Here is a 20,681-nt window from a genome sequence, read left to right as displayed (position 1 = left end):
AGCCCAACACTCATCTAGGGACGACCGCCTTAAGAAAGCACCTGGCCTCCCATCACTGAAACCAGTGGGAGCGACGCCGTCAGAACCCACTAAGCCACACTCCCGGGCTCCACGTCCTGCCTCTTCTGCCCTCTTCTCCCATTTGTCCTTCACTCCACCTTCCACCGTGCCGTCACGTTCATCTGGCAGAAGGCAGATGTTCGAGCATAAAAAGTTGACGCTGGCTAACCCTCTTGCCCAACTGCTGACCGCTGGCTTGTCGGAACTGCTAGCCCGCCAACTACTGCCATATAAACTGGTGCTATTATAGAATCATAGAGCCTCCTAGTAGTGATAAACTGGTGGACTCAGAGGCCTTTAGAAAATTTGTGGCCATTGGCACACCGCAATGGAAGGTCCCAGGAAGGAAATATTTCTCCTAGAAGGGCATCCCAGAGCTATATCCACGTTCAGTGGCAAGTGAATGTATCTCTGACACACAGTGTCGGTGCCAAGATACATCTGACCACAGACACGTGGTCTAGCAAACACCGGCAGGGAACATGCATAAAACTTTTATTGCCCACTGGGTGAACCTTCTGACTGTCGCCAAGCATGTAACCCGTGACTCCTGTGTGGATTTGGTGTTACCGCCAAGGATTGCATGCAGGCCTGCTTCTTCTCCTCCTCCTACTCCATCCTCAGTCTTCTCCTCGGCTGACTCCTCCTTTTCCACTGCTACCGCCTCTTCCGCTGCGCCCCCAGAACCTATTCGACATCCCCAAACGTTGCCATGCTGTGCTGTGGCTGTTGTGCCTGGAAGCCAAGCGCAACACCGGTCCTGCACTCCTTTCAGCTCTGCGGTCACAGGCCGATCAGTGGCTAACCCCGCTCAATTTGACAGTTGGTAAAGTGGTGTGCGACAATGGTGCCAATCTGCTGAGCGCGCTGAAACAGGGCAAAATGACACACATGCCCTGCAAGGCACATGTCCTGAACTAAGTCATGCAGCGATTCGTTGCCAAATACCCTGGGGTCCAGGACGTCTTGTGGCAGGCCAGGAAAATCTCTGGCCATTTTAGAAGATCTTACACGTCCATGGCTCGCCTTGCTGACGTTCAGCGGTGACACCACTTGCCCATCAGACATCTGATTTGTGACAGCCTGCCGCACTGGAACTCCACTTTATATACAGTATAGACCAAAAGTTTAGACACACCTTCTCAAAGAGTTTTCTTTATTTTCATGACTATGAAGGCATCAAAAACTATGAATTAACACATGTGGAATTATATACATAACAAATAAGTGTGAAACTGAAAATATGTCATATTCTAGGTTCTTCAAAGTAGCCACCTTTTGCTTTGATTACTGCTTTGCACACTCTTGGCATTCTCTTTATGAGCTTCAAGAGGTAGTCCCCTGAAATGGTCTTCCAACAGTCTTGAAGGAGTTCCCAGAGATGCTTAGCACTTGTTGGCCCTTTTGCCTTCACTCTGCGGTCCAGCTCACCCCAAACCATCTCGATTGGGTTCAGGTCTGGTGACTGTGGAGGCCAGGTCATCTGGCGCAGCACCCCATCACTCTCCTTCATGGTCAAATAGCCCTTACTTTCAAAGTTTTCCCAATTTTTCGGCTGACTGACTGACCTTCATTTCTTAAAGTAATGATGGCCACTAGTTTTTCTTTACTTAGCTGCTTTTTTCTTGCCATAATACCAATTCTAACAGTCTATTCAGTAGGACTATCAGCTGTGTATCCATCTGACTTCTCCTCAACGCAACTGATGGTCCCAACCCCATTTATAAGGCAAGAAATCCCACTTATTAAACCTGACAGGGCACACCTGTGAAGTGAAAACCATTTCAGGGGACTACCTCTTGAAGCTCATCAAGAGAATGCCAAGAGTGTGCAAAGCAGTAATCAAAGCAAAAGGTGGCTACTTTGAAGAACCTAGAATATGACATATTTTCAGTTGTTTCACACTTGTTTGTTATGTATATAATTCCACATGTGTTAGTTCATAGTTTTGATGCCTTCAGTGTGAATCTACAATTTTCATAGTCATGAAAATAAAGAAAACTATTTGAATGAGAAGGTGTGTCCAAAATTTTGGTCTGTACTGTATGTTGATAGGCTGCTCCATCAGCAACGTGCCGTTAACGACTACCTGTGAGAACTCTGCAGCAGGACAGGTTCTGGGGAGCTTGGTTTCTTTTCACCGCACCAGTGGCTGCTCATGCGTGACACATGCAGACTTCTGCGGCCATTTGATGAGATCACCAAACTGGTCAGTTGCAGCCAGAGCACCATTGTACCTTACGCCTCTGGAGCGTGCATTGCGTCATGTCATTGATTAGAACAGTCGAGGAGCAGAAGCTGAAAGATGAGGAAGTCGCAATGCTGAATTAATTCCCAGGGGGTCTACTCCATCTTAGACAAGTCAGCAGGAGTCTGGCGGGGAGGATGGTGGCTGGGGTGAGGAGGAGGAGGAGGAGCAAGAAGAGCAGGCTTTGATGGGGACTTTAAACTTCTTTGGGATCCCAATTTAGTGGAGATGGGGGCTTTCATGCTCCAGTGCTTGAAGAGGGACCCCTGTATAAAACACAAAATGGCAGACAGGTTACCAGTATCACAGAGGGCTGGCAGAATGCAGCATTTCCAGGCCTTGCTGCAAGAGATGCTGCATTCTTCTGTTGCGAGAAGAGGGCGGTTTGGAGATGTGTTGGTCACTTCAGATATAAGATCATTCTTGCAGCCAACCCATCGACAGCCGCCCTCAGGATCCAGCCTCAGGGAACGCCTAGACCAGGGATAGCCAACCTGCGCCTCTCCAGCTGTTGCAAAACTACAACTCCCAGCATGCCCAGTCTGCCTACAGGTGTCCGACTAAATCGTGTTAACGGCTGATGTGGACACTGAGAAGCAAGGAACCCCTAGACTACTGGGTGTGCAGGCTTGACCTGTGGCCAGAGCTGGCACAATTTGACATGGAACTCTTGACTTGCCCCTCAGAGTGCCCTGTCCGAAAGGACGTTCAGCGCAGCAGGGGGGATCGTGACTGATGAGCACACTCGCCTAGCTCACGGCAGTGTGGACTACCTCACATTTCTAAAAATGAATGAGTCATGGATCTTGGAGGAATTCAACACCTGTGTCGACCACGTGTAATTGAATTTCCTAATGCCAGCCCACACATATCCGCCACCACCCAGAACAAAGAATGTTCCTTGTATATACAGTGGCATAAAAGACCTTTTCGGTCAAGTGAATGCCTAATTTTTGGGGTCTGTACTGGCCGACAGTAAAATTTCTATCCTGTAACCGCCTAACATACCTCCAGCCACATAATCACAAGTTCTTTTCTGTCAGGTAAATAAAAATTTTCTAGGCTCCAGCAGGGCACATTTTTGAGAGTTTCCCTTTAAGATGCATAAAAATGGCCCCTTAATTAAAAATACATATTTTTTGTGGGAATTTTTGCTCTGTAGTCCTTCCGTAGTGTTCCGTGCTTCCGTTCTGCATCTCCAGATTTGCGGACCCATTGAAGTGAATGGGTCCACATCCGATCCGTGATGCGGAATGCATACGGAACGGTGCCCGTGTGTTGCGGATCCGCAAATGCGGTCCGCGATACGGCAACGGGCAGCACACGTTCGTGTGAATGAGCCCTTAATGGAGACCCTGGTCGAGGCCAAGAGATCAAATAAGTTGCCAAGCTCAATGGAGGAAGCCACTATTGTCTTGATCCCTAAACCTGAAAAGGACTTAATAAATTCAGAGTCATATAGACCCATTTCATTGTTAAATACCAACATTAAGTTATTAGCTAAGGTATTGGCAATTAGGTCTTCATTTATTATTATTGTTTTATTACTTTTGTTAACCTAACAGGATTTATTCCCAGGTGATATATTCTAATATTAGCAGACTGTTCATGAATATACACTGCTCAAAAAAATAAAGGGAACACTTAAACAACACAATGTAACTCCAAGTCAATCACACTTCTGTGAAATCAAACTGTCCACTTAGGAAGCAACACTGAGTGACAATCAATTTCACATGCTGTTGTGCAAATGGGATAGACAACAGGTGGAAATTATACGCAATTAGCAATACACCCCCAATAAAGGACTGGTTCTGCAGGTGGTGACCACAGACCACTTCTCAGTTCCTATGCTTCCTGGCTGATGTTTTGATCACTTTTGAATGCTGGAAGTGCTTTCACTCTAGTGGTAGCATGAGACAGAGTCTACAACCCACACAAGTGGCTCAGGTAGTGCAGCTTATCCAGGATGGCACATCAATGCGAGCTGTGGCAAGAAGGTTTGCTGTGTCTGTCAGCGTAGTGTCCAGAGCATGGAGGCGCCACCAGGAGACAAGCCAGTACATCAGGAGACGTGGAGGAGGCCATAGGAGGGCAACAACCCAGCAGCAGGACCGCTACCTCCGCCTTTGTGCAAGGAGGAACAGGAGGAGCACTGCCAGAGCCCTGCAAAACGACCTCCAGCAGGCCACAAATGTGCATGTGTCTGCTCAAACGGTCAGAAACAGACTCCATGAGGGTGATATGAGGGCCCCGACGTCCACAGGTGGGGATTGTGCTTACAGACCAACACCGTGCAGGACGTTTGGCATTTGCCAGAGAACACCAAGATTGGCAAATTCGCCACTGGCGCCCTGTGCTCTTCACAGATGAAAGCAGGTTCACACTGAGCACATGTGACAGACGTGACAGTCTGGAGACGCCGTAGAGAACGTTCTGCTGCCTGCAACATCCTCCAGCATGACCCGTTTGGCATTGGGTCAGTAATGGTGTGGGGTGGCATTTCTTTGGAGGGCCGCACAGCCCTCCATGTGCTCGCCAGAGGTAGCCTGACTGCCATTAGGTACCGAGATGAGATCCTCAGACCCCTTGTGAGACCATATGCTGGTGCGGTTGGCCCTGGGTTCCTCCTAATGCAAGACAATGCTAGACCTCATGTGGCTGGAGTGTGTCAGCAGTTCCTGCAAGACGAAGGCATTGATGCTATGGACTGGCCTGCCTGTTCCCCAGACCTGAATCCAATTGAGCACATCTGGGACATCATGTCTCGCTCTATCCACCAACATCACGTTGCACCACAGACTGTCCAGGAGTTGGCAGATGCTTTAGTCCAGGTCTGGGAGGAGATCCCTCAGGAGACCGTCCGCCACCTCATCAGGAGCATGCACAGGCGTTGTAGGGAGGTCATACAGGAACGTGGAGGCCACACACACACACTAATGAGCCTCATTTTGACTTGTTTTAAGGACATTACATCAAAGTTGGATCAGCCTGTAGTGTGTTTTTCCATTTTAATTTTGAGTGTGACTCCAAATCCAGACCTCCATGGGTTAAAAAATTTGATTTCCATTTTTTTATTTTTTTTGTGTGGTTTTGTTGTCAGCACATTCAACTATGTAAAGAACAAAGTATTTCAGAAGAATATTTAATTAACTCAGATCTAGGATGTGTTATTTTTTTGAGCAGTGTAGAAAGAAAGAATGATAAAAATAGTAAAAAAGGGATAATGTCACTAGATGCAACTAAAGCATTCGACTGCATAGAGTATTTATGGGTGGTTTAAAAGTGCTTTGGATTTGGGGACTCTTAGTGCTTGGATTAAAATTGATTTATTCACACCCTAGAGCGAGAGTGGCTGTAGACGGGGTGATGTCCCTGCCTCTTGCTCTTTTTAGGGGCACTAGCCAGGGATGTCCCCCATCACCTCTGCTGTTTGCAATCGCAATAGAACCATTAGCAATAATCATAGAGAACCAAGATATAAAGGGTTTTCAATATGGCAGCATAAGTGATAAAATAGTGTTGTAGGTGAATAATATATTATTATTTCTTGATAACACAGATGTGGAATTGGATAAAGTAATGGAGGTAATTGATACATTTGGATATTATTCAGGATTGAAAATAAATTGGGGAAAGTCACATTTGTTGTTTTTAGGAGAAGAGATAGGTGTGAGAACTCTCGATGTAAAAGTTATGGACAAGGAACGTAGTTTAAGTATCTGGGAGTAAATATGTAATATCACACCAAATGTAATATAAATAATGTATGAAAACTATAATAACTAGTTTGGAAATCCTCTCCAAGTATAGTGTATTCTTATTTGGAGTAAGAAACACCCGGAGGACTCATTTACCAGGACTCAACAAGAGTTATTTAAAAAATAAATAATGCAATTTATTTTTGGTCTTCATAAAAGTGGATTACGGTACTTACAAAAATAGTTTATGAAGTCTTAATCTATTGTCTGATTGAATATGAATGTCCATAAAGTATCATTGTTGAAGGGTAGGTGCCTCTTTTTCAAGCTCCATGTGTGTCTTCCATCATCTTCAGCAGCAACCCCCAACAACAGCATGAGAGTGAGAAGACCCCCCCCCCCCCCTTGTCGTCTGTCTCTGTCAATCATTTATACCATAGATACAGGCGAGTCTTACGGCATTATGAGCTTCTACATTATCATATACGGAGACTTCAAATATAGGTCTTGATGTTCTCATACAGACCTTCCATTGCCCTTGTAGATCACTATAGATGGTGTCAGTGTGTAGTGTAATAAGTCCTTTATATTAAATACCAATTAATATTGTATCACATTATTTAACAAAATATTATAAGAAGTCTGAGTGAATATGTAGTTGAACCTGTAACCACTTATTGACGAGTTAAAAAATAAAAATAAAAAATCATTTGTGTAAGGGGCTTACGGTAGTACAGTGAAGAGCCCTGGGAAAGCAGGGAATGAGTGCAGTCGGTTGTGGTGTGCCGAAACCGAGGATGAGGTAGGCCTGAGAAAGAAGAGGGCCTACCCAAGGAAAAGATATGGAAGAAATGAGTTGTAAATGAGTGGAGTGGTGGGAGGGTCAAAAGCTCAGACCTCAATGATGCAGTAGCCAGGTAAGGGGAGTGCCCTAAATAGTCTGGAGGCGGACTTCAGCCCCTCCCACAAATCCAGGCAATTTGCCTTAATACTTGTGTAAGGGGCTTACGGTAGTACAGTGAAGAGCCCTGGGAAAGCAGGGAATGAGTGCAGTCGGTTGTGGTGTGCTGAAACAGAGGATGAGGTAGGCCTGAGAAAGAAGGGCAAAAATGGAAATAAACCAGTTTATTGTAGCCAATTGATATATCAATAGCTCAACCCGACATGTTTTGGAAAGCCACTCTTAACTCTTGTGTTGGATTGGGAATGTATTGCGCGTAAGCGGATGACTTCCAGCGCCCCAATTTCCTGATGACATGAGTGAGGATGTTGGCACTGGAGGCCGTGGACGTGGCTCCAATGTGAAAGGAGTGCCCTGAGTAGTTGGCTGCATTGAGGCCTAGTTGTGTGAGGGATGAACTGGCATGGGTCATGGTGGTGGTGGTGAGTACCGAACCATGTAGTTGAAGTAGCGGTTGAGATGGTAGAACTTGTGACGCTGGCTGTAAGCATCCAGAACCCTGACTGGACACCATCTGTTGTGCGTGGGGTAATATGAAATGTTGACGGGTAAGTGCTGACTATTCTGGAGTGAGGTAAGGACAGGATGTAGTGATCCATGTGTTTTGACAAGTGGAAGACAAGGTGAGGTTTGGGTCGTGGAGGCTGTAGTGAATTTCCCGGGACTCAGGAATCCGTAGAAGGCCAAGTAAATTGCCATTTTGATGATGGAGTTGGTATCTGTTTCAAGAGGCGTGGCGTCCAGTAAGTCGGATAATGCTTTGAAGATATGATTGTTTTATGGGTAGCCTCTGGGCTGGACGTGCGGGTTCCGTTTCCTGAATACCTCAGAGTATGGATTTGATCTGGTGCGAGGACATGAAGCTGATGTTATTGGGGTGTATGATTGCATATGATGTTGAAATGCCAGTGAGATATAGTTTGATGGTGTTGTATGACATTTGAGTTTGAGGTGGCAAAAAGAAGCAAACCCCCGGAAGAGACGTCATGACAAAAAGGGTGCGTGATGTTGTGTTCCAACAGGGACCTGTTGAATAGTGTGAACGCTCTGTCGTATGTTCTATGTGTATTTGTCTGACAGTGCTAAGCGGGACAAAGACTGGCTATGCCGCATGATGCCTTCTAATCCAGAATGAGCTGTTGAAATGATGGAGTGATTGAGGCCGTGGGTGACGCTGATGAGAGCTTGATGAATTGCCTGAAATTTGACGCGAGACAGATTGTTAGCTGTCATATTGCACACCCCCCGGGACATGGAAACAATGTAAGAAGAAATTATTGTAAGCGGCCAACCAAGGAAGTCTCCGCAGAAACCTCACGATTGTGAGATGTGGAACGGTCCTGTTGATGATCTGGCAGGTCGCCTGGTTGTCTGAATAGCACCGGACCGACATGTTTGCCCATGAATGACCCTACGCCACGGCAGCCGCCACGATGGGGTAGATCTTGAAAAGCGCTGAGGCAGTGGAGAATCCTTCCAAACCCCGGACCGCAGGAGGCCAGCTGCCCCACAGCTAATCGTTCCCAAAATGGCCACGAAGCCTGTGGTAGATGCCGCATCTGACCAGATAGAGGGGGAAGAGTCCAACAGCTGAGGGAGAAACAAGCTCCCGCCATTCCAGGTGGACAGAAATCTCCCCCACATGCCCAGACCTGCCGCAGCGTGGACATCCAGGGACAATCTGTGCGAGTCGTGTAGGAAAAAGGGGAGAGGTGCAGGAGCCGTGATATAAATGAGCGACCCTGAGGTGGATGCGCATGGCAAAGTTCAGGGAGCCCAGCAGGGACTGCAGTTCTTTGCGGTTGCCGGTGCCGAGTTGAAGGTAGTTGTCTATGTGGGCGAGAATGTCCTGGATCTTCCCGGATGGCAAACTGGCTTGCATTGAGGCTGAATCCAACTGGGTACCCAGGAAAGGTGATGACCGTGTCTGGCCCTTCTGTCTTCTTGGTGGCGATGGGTACCCCAGGTTCCTCCTCCGGTATTATGCGCGCCGGGCTGACTTCTTGGCCCTCCAGGCTAACGGTTGGCGTGATCACTGGCAATCTGGCCGGTGACGCTGCCGGAGGTGGCCCTGCCAAGGAGAGGGTCGTGTTGACCGATTCCAGCCTCTCCAACCTGGCGTTGACTTTAGACATGGATGTCATTAGAGAGGACAGCATGGTATGTATATCCCTTGTGCTGGACTGGCTAGGTCCTTCCCCTGCCTCCCTGTTATCGGTTGGCGAGCGCAGCAGCCGGAAAAGCTCTGCCTCCCTCGCCGTGGCGGGGAAGGGAACATGCAGTCACCTTAACTCCGTTGTTATGCGCGGGATTGTCCAGGATCTGATGGGTGCTGGACTGGCTAGATCGTCTCCCTGGGTAGCAGTGACGGATCTAGCAGGGGTGCCAGGTAGGGAGAAGTTCTCTATCCCTTCCAAAGACATAGTAAAACAAAACAGTTGATTAGCTTGGGGAAACACAGGATCGTGCTGGCAAGCTAGCTAGGCCGGACGGCGAAAAAATTATACTTGCATGGTGACAGATGAGGCCCTGCTAATTTGCCGAGCGGCTTGAGAGGCTCTACCTATGATTTGGCGCGAGGGGTTAATGAGGCCACTTGTGGCAGGAGCGTTGGCCTCTCGGTGACTAAGACAGGACTAGGGGAAGGGAGTGACAGGTGAGGCCCTCTCTATGCAACACGCGAGGCGGCTTACTAACGAGGTGGCGCATTGGGCGGGTGCCTCTGTACGTTTGAGGCGGGGTATCGGCCTTTCGGGACCACTAACTGCTGGCGAAGCCAAGAAGGGGGGGTAGCCTAGTGGGATGATGGTTCCCCTAAAGCCAGCACGCTGACCCTAACGGGATCATCCAAAATGTGAGGAAGACTTTTGTTAATGAGCAGGTGAACGTACCTGGTAGTAAGAAAAATCCTCCGGATACACGGTAGTGCAAAATACAATATAGGTTGACCGCCTGAAAAAGGGGGGAGGGTAGACATAAAATAGTGTGATGAAATGAGATCATGACGGTTGTTCATGAAATGATAGCTTGCGCCTGGTGTGAAAAGAGACCAGAGCGTGCCGCATGGCCATGCCCAAGTGGCAATGTGCGTTTTGCAATCCAATGAAACGTATTGGTCTGTGTCCTTGTAAATTTTATTTATTTTTTCTTATTAGTAACCAGACGATAACTCCTCCCCCCTGTGTTTTTTTTTTTTATCATTGTGTGGGGCTGCTGGGGTGATGTTTGACTTTAGTGGGGCGTGCTGGAAGCCCCCCCTGCAACCTGCGCAGGAGGGGCCCGCTGTATGACCGGCGCCCCCTGAGCTCAGGCGACCAGCCGGGCCGTCCGACGGCGGCCCCCCGTATCAGATGCGGCGCGCACGGCCGCCGGGACACCGCACATGCGCCGACGGAATCGCCGCGCATGCGCAGACCAGGCACCAGGACGCGGCCGGGCGCCATCGGCCGCGCGGCAGGAGGAGCGGCAGAACAGGCAGGAGGCGGTGGAGGCGATGCTTGTGCAGCGGTGAGCCCAGTGGAGGTTGACATGAATAGAGGGTGTGCCAGGTGCACCGCAGCTGGCCCCTGTAGCCGTGCACATGAATACGAGGAGGAGGGGGGGGGGGGAGGGCATGAATGTTGGATGATAAGGGGTGAAATGAACTAACCCAGAAATGGGGAATGGGGCCGGAACCACCAGGGTGCTCACCGGAGTGTTGGTACTGTGGGAAGACGCCAGAATAAAACATGAGAGAAATGAGATGCCGGTGATTGATGCGAGAAAGCCGTGACATTGGTGCAGCGTGTATGAGATGAAACAAACAGAAATGGGGGATTAGCCCAGGAAGCATTGGCCGCCTGCTGTAGAGCTGTTGACCGGAATGGTGGTACGGTTGTGAACAAATTATGCATGAACAAGGCGTGACAGAAATGAATACTGGTGACTTGTATGAAAATCTGTGACATTGGTGCGCGTTTGATGAAATGAAATGGTACAGGGGCAACCGTGAGGCCCCGGCTGTACCGTATGAGTGACTCAAACGCATTTGTGCTCCTGCAGCCATGCACATAAACATGAGGGGGGGGGGGGGCATGAATGTGGATGATTGTGGGGTGATATGGACTGAAAAAGAAATGGGGAACGAGCCTGGAACCACAGGGGTGCTGACCGTAGTGTTGTTACTGTGGGAAGATTGCTTGAACAAGACATGACAAAATGAGATGCTGGTGACTGTGAGAAATCCGTGACATTAGTGCAGAGTCTATGAAATGAAACAGAAATGGGGGATTTAGGCCAGAAACCATTGCCGCATGCTGCAGAGGTGTTGACCGTAATCGTAGTACGGTGTGGACAAATTGCGCATGAACAAGGCGTGACAGAAATGAATACTGGTGACTTGTATGAGAAAACAGTGACATTGGTGCAGCGTATGACGAAATGAAATGAAACGGTACAGGGGGCAACTGTGAGGCCCCGGCTGTAATGTATGGATGACTCAGAAAACCACTGCCTGCATGCCGCAGGGGTGTTGACCGGAGTGGTGATACGGTGTAGATAAACTTATGCATGAACAAGACATGACAGAAATGAGATGCTGGTGACTCGGGCGAGAAAGTTGTGACATTAGTGCAGCGTTTGGTGAAATGAAATGAACAGAAATGGGGGATTGCCCAGGAACGACTGCATGCTTGCCGCAGGGGTGCTGACCGGAATAGTGGTATGGTGTAGACAAATTGTGCATGAACAAGGCGTGACAGAAATGAAATACTGGTGACTTGTACGAGAAAACAGTGACATTGGTGCAGCGTTTGGTGAAATGAATTGAACCGGTACAGGGGGCAACCGTGAGGCCCCGGCTGTACCGTATGGATGACTCGCAGTTTAACGGGCAAACGTGACCCACAGTGAACCGAGTAAAGCCGGAAAAATAGAACCGAAATGCTCCAAATCCAGAACTGCTGGCAACGAAAAACTCCCAGAAATTCAGCGACTCGCAGGCAACTCTCCAGACACTCCACAAGCGACCTCCTCTCTCAAAAGCTCAGACCTCAATGATGCAGGAGCCAGGTAAGGGGAGTGCCCTAAATAGGCTGGAGGCGGACCTCAGCCCCTCCCACAAATCCAGGCAATTTGCCTTAATACATATGGAGAAGGTTATCCCTTTCAATGATGGGACGAATTAAATTTGATAAAGATGATCTTTCTTCCCAAGATTCTGTATGTATTACATTGAGCCCCAATGTGGTTGCCCACTAGGGTTTTCACTAATTTGGATAGGTTGATAAGGGAATTTGTTTGGAAGGGAGGGAACTCAAGGATAAGGAAAGAGATTTTGCAGTTACCTGATAGAGGAGGAATGGCACTTCCAGATTGGTATTTATGTTTTTTGGTTGCACAGTTTGGGTTAATGATTGGGGATTATATATCACATAATTTGGGATGAAATTTTAGGGGTGTATAAGTAGTGATGACCACATTTGGAGAGAAATTTAAAAATGATGGGTATTAAAGGTTACACAAATTTTACTCCCATATGGAGTATTATTAATTTGAGGGAAATTCAGAAAATTAAACACTATGTAAACTGGTAAAATGATTTTTTTTTTAATGATTCACTTATTTCATGGGGATGAACTAAATGAGTTTGAAACATTAAAATAAAGAATTTGGGATTTCGAATAAAGATTTTTTTTTTTATATTTGCAACTGAGGGACGCAATTAATTCTACGAAGACAGATTCTCAGAAATATAAAAAAAAAAGGCCCCTATGGATGACATTACTAAATTCCTTGATACCAGAAAGATAAAAAGGGAGTATTTCAAGAAGATCTAAAATATTGTTGACTGTTAAAACAGTGTAAGATCAAAATAGTGGCTAAAGAGAAGTGGAAGAAAGATATTGCTGGGTTATCAGATGAGCAGTGGGAGGATGTATTGAAGAGTAGGTCTCTGGTTTCAATGAGAGCCTCTCATGGAGTTTCACAATTTTTCTCTATTCATAGGTTGTATCGCTCTCCTCTTCTATTGAAGATGGGTCTAAAAATCACCGATTAATGCCATAGATGTGGTATGGAACAGGCAGGCCTTTTTCATTTAGTATGGAGGTCTCCTAAATGGTTTAGATACTGGTCTGAAATAGCGATAAAAAAAATAAAAAAATTAAAGGAGTGCAAATAGAAGGATGATCCAGTGGCTTGTATATTAGGGGGTACAACTTTTTTGCAGGTTTCAAAAATAAACAGATTCTTTGTAGATTGCAGTTTTAAGCAGGACTTCTTATATTAAAGAAATGGATAGATAAAGACCCACCTTCTGTAGTGGAATGGAGATTGATAATATGGTTAATACAGAGTAATTTATAACAATAGGGGTAAGAAAGATTGTTTTCTCAGATTATGGAATTCTTGGTTGAAAAACAAGATGTTTTTTCCCTCTTCCCCTCTCTGAGATGTGTTGGGAGGGGGTGGTTTTTAAGGAAAAAAGAGGAAAAAAGGTTGAAAAATATAATGTCTGTAATTTTTTGTCTATGAGTGCTTTCAATTGAATAAAATTGATTTAAAAAAAAATAATAAATATTATATATATATATATATATATATATATATATACACATACACACACACACACACACACACATACATATACACACACACACAGACCAAAAGTTTGGACACACCTTCTCATTCAAAGAGTTTTCTTTATTTTCATGACTATGAAGGCATCAAAACTATGAATTAACACATGTGGAATTATATACATAAACAAGTATGAAACAACTGAAAATATGTCATATTCTAGGTTCTTCAAAGTAGCCACCTTTTGCTTTGATTACTGCTTTGCACACTCTTGATGAGCTTCAAGAGGTAGTCCCTTGAAATGGTTTTCACTTCACAGGTGTGCCCTGTCAGGTTTAATAAGTGGGATTTCTTGCCTTATAAATGGGGTTGGGACCATCAGTTGCGTTGAGGAGAAGTCAGGTGGATACACAGCTGATAGTCCTACTGAATAGACTGTTAGAATTTGTATTATGGCAAGAAAAAAGCAGCTAAGTAAAGAAAAACGAGTGGCCATCATTACTTTAAGAAATGAAGGTCAGTCAGCCGAAAACTTTGAAAGTAAGGGCTATTTGACCATGAAGGAGAGTGATGGGGTGCTGCGCCAGATGACCTGGCCTCCACAGTCACCGGACCTGAACCCAATCGAGATGGTTTGGGGTGAGCTGGACCGCAGAGTGAAGGCAAAAGGGCCAACAAGTGCTAAGCATCTCTGGGAACTCCTTCAAGACTGTTGGAAGACCATTTCAGGGGACTACCTCTTGAAGCTCATCAAGAGAATGCCAAGAGTGTGCAAAGCAGTAATCAAAGCAAAAGGTAGCTACTTTGAAGAACCTAGAATATGACATATTTTCAGTTGTTTCACACTTGTTTGTTATGTATATAATTCCACATGTGTTAATTCATAGTTTTGATGCCTTCATAGTCATGAAAATAAAGATCTATCTCTATCGTCAGGGTTTTCGTCATTAGTGACAAGTTTATAATAAAACAATAGACCACCAAATTTTTTGAAAGGCAAATGTCTTTGTGGGATCTATACTCCTATCTGCTGCCCCGTCACCTTTCATACTTTCTATTCTCTTCTGAATCTTCTACTGCATCTTTAGGTTGGTAAAATACACCTAATTTCCCACATTCAGCCCTATCCCCGGGTGGGAATTGTACTGTATAATTCCAAGTAGGATCATGCATTTTCCTTGCCAAATAAGATCTGTGTTTATTTGCTCGATCATTGTCCTGTCCAGAAAAGCTCATTTTAATCTATTCACTAGGTACTTCTCCCACCTTAATTAGGGCAACCTGTCTTCCTTTCCAACCATCCTCTCATAGGTGATAATTATACCAGGTGCCTATTCTTGTTATATTCACCTGCCACCATGGATATTTTATCCATCCAGTCACAGGTCGCGCTACAGCAGTGTCACTACGGGGAGCATCTCTGTTAAAGGGAATCTGTCACCAGAATCATCACCATTAAACTAAAACTATTGTCCTGTAGAACTTACTACCTCCTTTCCAGACGCGCTTTTCTTTCCTTGCTGCTTGGTTTCTATCTAAAAAAAAAAATCCACTTTATTCCTTATGCAAATGAGGCAGTAAGGTGCCTAGAGGGGCGTTATTTTTGTTCAAAGGTGTCCAGGAATGCCCCCATTGAGTGCCCAGGCCCGCCCTCCAGCAGAGCCCAAGCACGCCTCTTTTCAGCTCATACTCTGCGCCCCCAGTAGCGCAGTTGTCCCCTCCCTCCGATATCACCAACAGCAGATAACCCCGCCCACCCTTGCTTTCAGCGCCGCTGACAAATCTCATTGTGCTTCTTCTCTTCCAGCAGAGGATGAAACCTTCACTGGGCTCGGCGCATGCCCAGTGAAACATTTGAGGCTGATGAACCAGAAGAGTGGAGGTGCAAGCAGTGTTCGGAACTGAGGGCAACTGAGGGAATCAGCCTCAAATGTTTTACTGGGCATGCGCTGAGCCCAGTGAAGGTTTCATCCTCTGCTGGAAGAGAAGAAGCACAACGAGATTTGTCAGCGGCGCTGAAAGCAAGGGTGGGCAGGGTTATCTGCTGTTCGTGATATAGGAGGGAGGGGACAACTGCGCTACTGGGGGCGTAGAGTATGAGCCCAGGAGAGGCGTGCTTGGGCGCCTTTTAACAAAAATAACGCCCCTCTGTGCACTTTACTGCCTCATTTGCATAAGGAATAAAGTGGATTTTTTTCGAAACCAAGCAGCAAGGAAAGAAAAGCACGTCTGGAAAGGAGGTAGTAAGTGCTACAAGACAATAGTTTTAGTTTAATGGTGATGATTCTGGTGACAGATTCCCTTTAAGCCGAGGTAAATCCCAGCAAGGTAAGCTCAATAGCTCCTCTTCTGACAATGGATTGGCAATATAAGGCATGGAATTTGCAGAAATTTGTGAATGACTGCAAATCCAACAATCAGATACATTTCTCATCTGAGCAACTATTTTATGGTACTTAATAAACTTATTTTCCCATTCACCATAGTCATCACAACATGTTTTGCATATGTAATGAGTTACAATGCTTAAGAACAAATACTTTCCCGGACTCATGGTTTGCTGAACTTCTTGCAATGGGAAGCATGTATCCACGTGGGTTTTCCCTTCCAGTTTTACTGAGATTGGTGTAGTCAGCTGGACTTGAAAAGGACAGTCAAAATAGAGGTTCTAGTGTCTCTCACAGGTCTTTTCACAGTAACCCAATCTCTGGGCTTTACTGAACGAGTCCCTTCCAATGAAGAGGGATCTGGAATAGAACTGAAAACATTATTATGAACCTGTTGTAACTTCATATGTAATGCTCGTACATATTGTGTCAAATCTGAATGAATGCTCTGGAGCTGCTGAGGGAAGTATGGGCCTGTCTTTGGCGCAGTGCCAAAAAGTATCAAAAGGAGCAAATTGTGTTTTACTATGAGGAGTTACTCTAACACTGTACAATGCTATGAATAAATACTCTGTCCATGGCTTACCGGTCTCAGCCATGGGCATTCCCTTTCACGCGTTCTACTTTCCCATTGCTTTGCAGTCTGTGAGGAGTGTGGAATGCCTGGCCTATACCTAGAGCATGAAGTATCTCTTGTAACACCTCTGAAGTGCAATGAGTCCCCCTATCACTTTCAACAACTTCAGGAACACCAAATCTGCACACCACCTTTGAAAAGATTTTCTTTTAGCAACTGTTTTTGCATTAGCTTTGGCTGAAGGCCAAGCTTCATGCAAACCTGAAAAGAGGTCCACACATACTAGAACATACTCATAGGGGCATACCTTAGGAAGTTGAATGAAGTCAATCTGCAGTCGCTGAAAAGGGTATAGTGGCTTTGGAATGCACCTGGGGGGGCACTTTGACAGTTCTTCCTATGTTATGGCAAGCACGGACCAGGCACCCCTGGACATACTTAGCAGCGGCGTTGTTGAATCCCCAGGCCACCCACCCTTGACTTACCATTGTGATAAAAAGAAAAAGAAAACAAAACGAGCGGCACTCACCGTTGATAGGCAGGTTACTTTATTCCATGGCAGGAGGGGGGTGCAAGGGTTGCAGATACAGCAGCAAATAAGCAACAGCCGTTTCGCGCGTGTATGCGCTTCTTCTGGCTTTCCAACACTGAAGAGGTCACGGCACCTTCTTATAGTGCACAGGAAGCCGCATCATCACAGTAATATGCTTAATTACTAAGTATTCAACACCTGGCCTCTCAAGAGGGAGGGCAGGGATTACAGTCAGGCGGGACCTCTTCAATGATGTAAGGTGCATATGTGAACATACATAAACCAATAAGAACAAATCAAAATACGAAAATACAATAAGCAAGAGTGGTTCATTACAAAAATACGCTCATATCTATTTTTTCATTTAGTCCCGGCGGACCCAATGCATCCGTGCGTAGGATCCATATAGTTTCTCTTCTCAGAAGCTCCCTTTCTCTGTCACCACCTCTTTCAGTGCGGTTAACTACTTCAAGGCCAGCAAAAGTCAGCACATTGGGATTTCCACTATGTGCCTTATTCACATGATCTATTAACCGCGGAACACCCTTTCCTGTTTTTAAGGAGTTTAGGTGTTCGCGGAATCTTTCAAATAAGCAGCGGATAGTTTTTCCGATGTAGAAGCGTCCGCATCTACATAAAATTATATAAACCACAAATTTGCTGCGGCAGGTAATAAGTGGAAAAACCCTATGTTCTATCCCTGCAACAGAGATCACTTGTAGTTGGGAATTGAAGCTGCAGAAGGAACAGTTTCTGCAACTCCTATTCCCTTTTGGTCTCTGTTCAGACAGCCATGTGAGACGTTTTTTCCTGAAATGGCTAGTTACCACTTGATCGCGTATAGTATGGCATCTTCTAAACGCTATCACTGGTTTCATATCTTTCAATTGTTTTAGGGAATCGTCCCTCACTAGGATACTCCAATTTTTCTTTATGACCTGTTTTATCTTATCGGCCATAGGACTGAATTTAAAGGAAAAGGCGAAGGGTGGGGGCCCTTTTATTGAGGGTTTACCCTCCCTTACTTCTGTCTGATGTACTTGTGACGCTTTTGTCATAGCTTGATTCAACAAGTCTGGGGGATACCCTCTACGTCTCAGCCTAGCGCGCAGATCCTGCGCCTGTTTATCATAACTCATTGAGGTGGTATTTATACGTGCAAGTCTTCTGAATTGGCCATATGGCACTGATTGTTTTACTGTGCTTGGGTGATAGCTGGAGAAATGGAGGAGGGAGTTGGCGGCGGTCGGCTTGCGAAAACCTTCCGTCACCAACTCCCCCTCCACCACTGATACCACTACATCCAGAAACTCGATTTTATTGCCCCCAAACTGGTAAGTAAATCGCATGTTCATGTCATTCTGTGTATTCAAGTAATCCACGAAAGCCCGGAACTGTGCCTCGTCGCTGGACCATATGATGAAAACATCATCCACGAATCTGTAATAGGCATGCATATATTTCAGAAATGGATTAAAACTCGAGTACACAAAACGGTCTTCGAACCGGGCCAGGTACAGATTGGCAAAAGTACACGCCACTGGGGTCCCCATCGCGGTACCGACCCTTTGTTTATACCAGGAATCTCCGAACATAAAGGCATTGTTAGTGAGAATTAGTTTCAGGCCTTCCGTGATGAACATCTTGAAGTCCTCACTTCTATCTGTATTCTGTAGGACTTCCATCACTGCCTCAATGCCCTTATCCTGAGGGATCCGGGTATAGAGACTCTCCACATCGAGGGACACGAGTCGGAACTCCTCCTGCCACTGAATATCGGTCAGTGACCGGAGGAGGTCCGACGTGTCCCTCAAATGTGAGGGTATCATCTTAACGATAGGTCTCAACAGCCAGTCTATGTACCTGGACACCGGTTCGGTCACTGACCCAGTCCCGGAGACAATAGGTCGCCCAGGGGGCTGGGTCAGTGACCGAACCGGTGTCCAGGTACATAGACTGGCTGTTGAGACCTATCGTTAAGATGATACCCTCACATTTGAGGGACACGTCGGACCTCCTCCGGTCACTGACCGATATTCAGTGGCAGGAGGAGTTCCGACTCGTGTCCCTCGATGTGGAGAGTCTCTATACCCGGATCCCTCAGGATAAGGGCATTGAGGCAGTGATGGAAGTCCTACAGAACACAGATAGAAGTGAGGACTTCAAGATGTTCATCACGGAAGGCCTGAAACTAATTCTCACTAACAATGCCTTTATGTTCGGAGATTCCTGGTATAAACAAAGGGTCGGTACCGCGATGGGGACCCCAGTGGCGTGTACTTTTGCCAATCTGTACCTGGCCCGGTTCGAAGACCGTTTTGTGTACTCGAGTTTTAATCCATTTCTGAAATATATGCATGCCTATTACAGATTCGTGGATGATGTTTTCATCATATGGTCCAGCGACGAGGCACATTTCCGGGCTTTCGTGGATTACTTGAATACACAGAATGACATGAACATGCGATTTACTTACCAGTTTGGGGGCAATAAAATCGAGTTTCTGGATGTAGTGGTATCAGTGGTGGAGGGGGAGTTGGTGACGGAAGGTTTTCGCAAGCCGACCGCCGCCAACTCCCTCCTCCATTTCTCCAGCTATCACCCAAGCACAGTAAAACAATCAGTGCCATATGGCCAATTCAGAAGACTTGCACGTATAAATACCACCTCAATGAGTTATGATAAACAGGCGCAGGATCTGCGCGCTAGGCTGAGACGTAGAGGGTATCCCCCAGACTTGTTGAATCAAGCTATGACAAAAGCGTCACAAGTACATCAGACAGAAGTAAGGGAGGGTAAACCCTCAATAAAAGGGCCCCCACCCTTCGCCTTTTCCTTTAAATTCAGTCCTATGGCCGATAAGATAAAACAGGTCATAAAGAAAAATTGGAGTATCCTAGTGAGGGACGATTCCCTAAAACAATTGAAAGATATGAAACCAGTGATAGCGTTTAGAAGATGCCATACTATACGCGATCAAGTGGTAACTAGCCATTTCAGGAAAAAACGTCTCACATGGCTGTCTGAACAGAGACCAAAAGGGAATAGGAGTTGCAGAAACTGTTCCTTCTGCAGCTTCAATTCCCAACTACAAGTGATCTCTGTTGCAGGGATAGAACATAGGGTTTTTCCACTTATTACCTGCCGCAGCAAATTTGTGGTTTATATAATTTTATGTAGATGCGGACGCTTCTACATCGGAAAAACTATCCGCTGCTTATTTGAAAGATTCCGCGAACACCTAAACTCCTTAAAAACAGGAAAGGGTGTTCCGCGGTTAATAGATCATGTGAATAAGGCACATAGTGGAAATCCCAATGTGCTGACTTTTGCTGGCCTTGAAGTAGTTAACCGCACTGAAAGAGGTGGTGACAGAGAAAGGGAGCTTCTGAGAAGAGAAACTATATGGATCCTACGCACGGATGCATTGGGTCCGCCGGGACTAAATGAAAAAATAGATATGAGCGTATTTTTGTAATGAACCACTCTTGCTTATTGTATTTTCGTATTTTGATTTGTTCTTATTGGTTTATGTATGTTCACATATGCACCTTACATCATTGAAGAGGTCCCGCCTGACTGTAATCCCTGCCCTCCCTCTTGAGAGGCCAGGTGTTGATTACTTAGTAATTAAGCATATTACTGTGATGATGCGGC

This window comes from Bufo bufo, chromosome 6 (genome assembly GCF_905171765.1).
Source record: "Bufo bufo chromosome 6, aBufBuf1.1, whole genome shotgun sequence".
Lineage (NCBI taxonomy): Eukaryota > Metazoa > Chordata > Amphibia > Anura > Bufonidae > Bufo > Bufo bufo.
The sequence above is the reverse complement of the archived record's forward strand: the minus strand, read 5'-3'. Positions refer to the sequence as shown.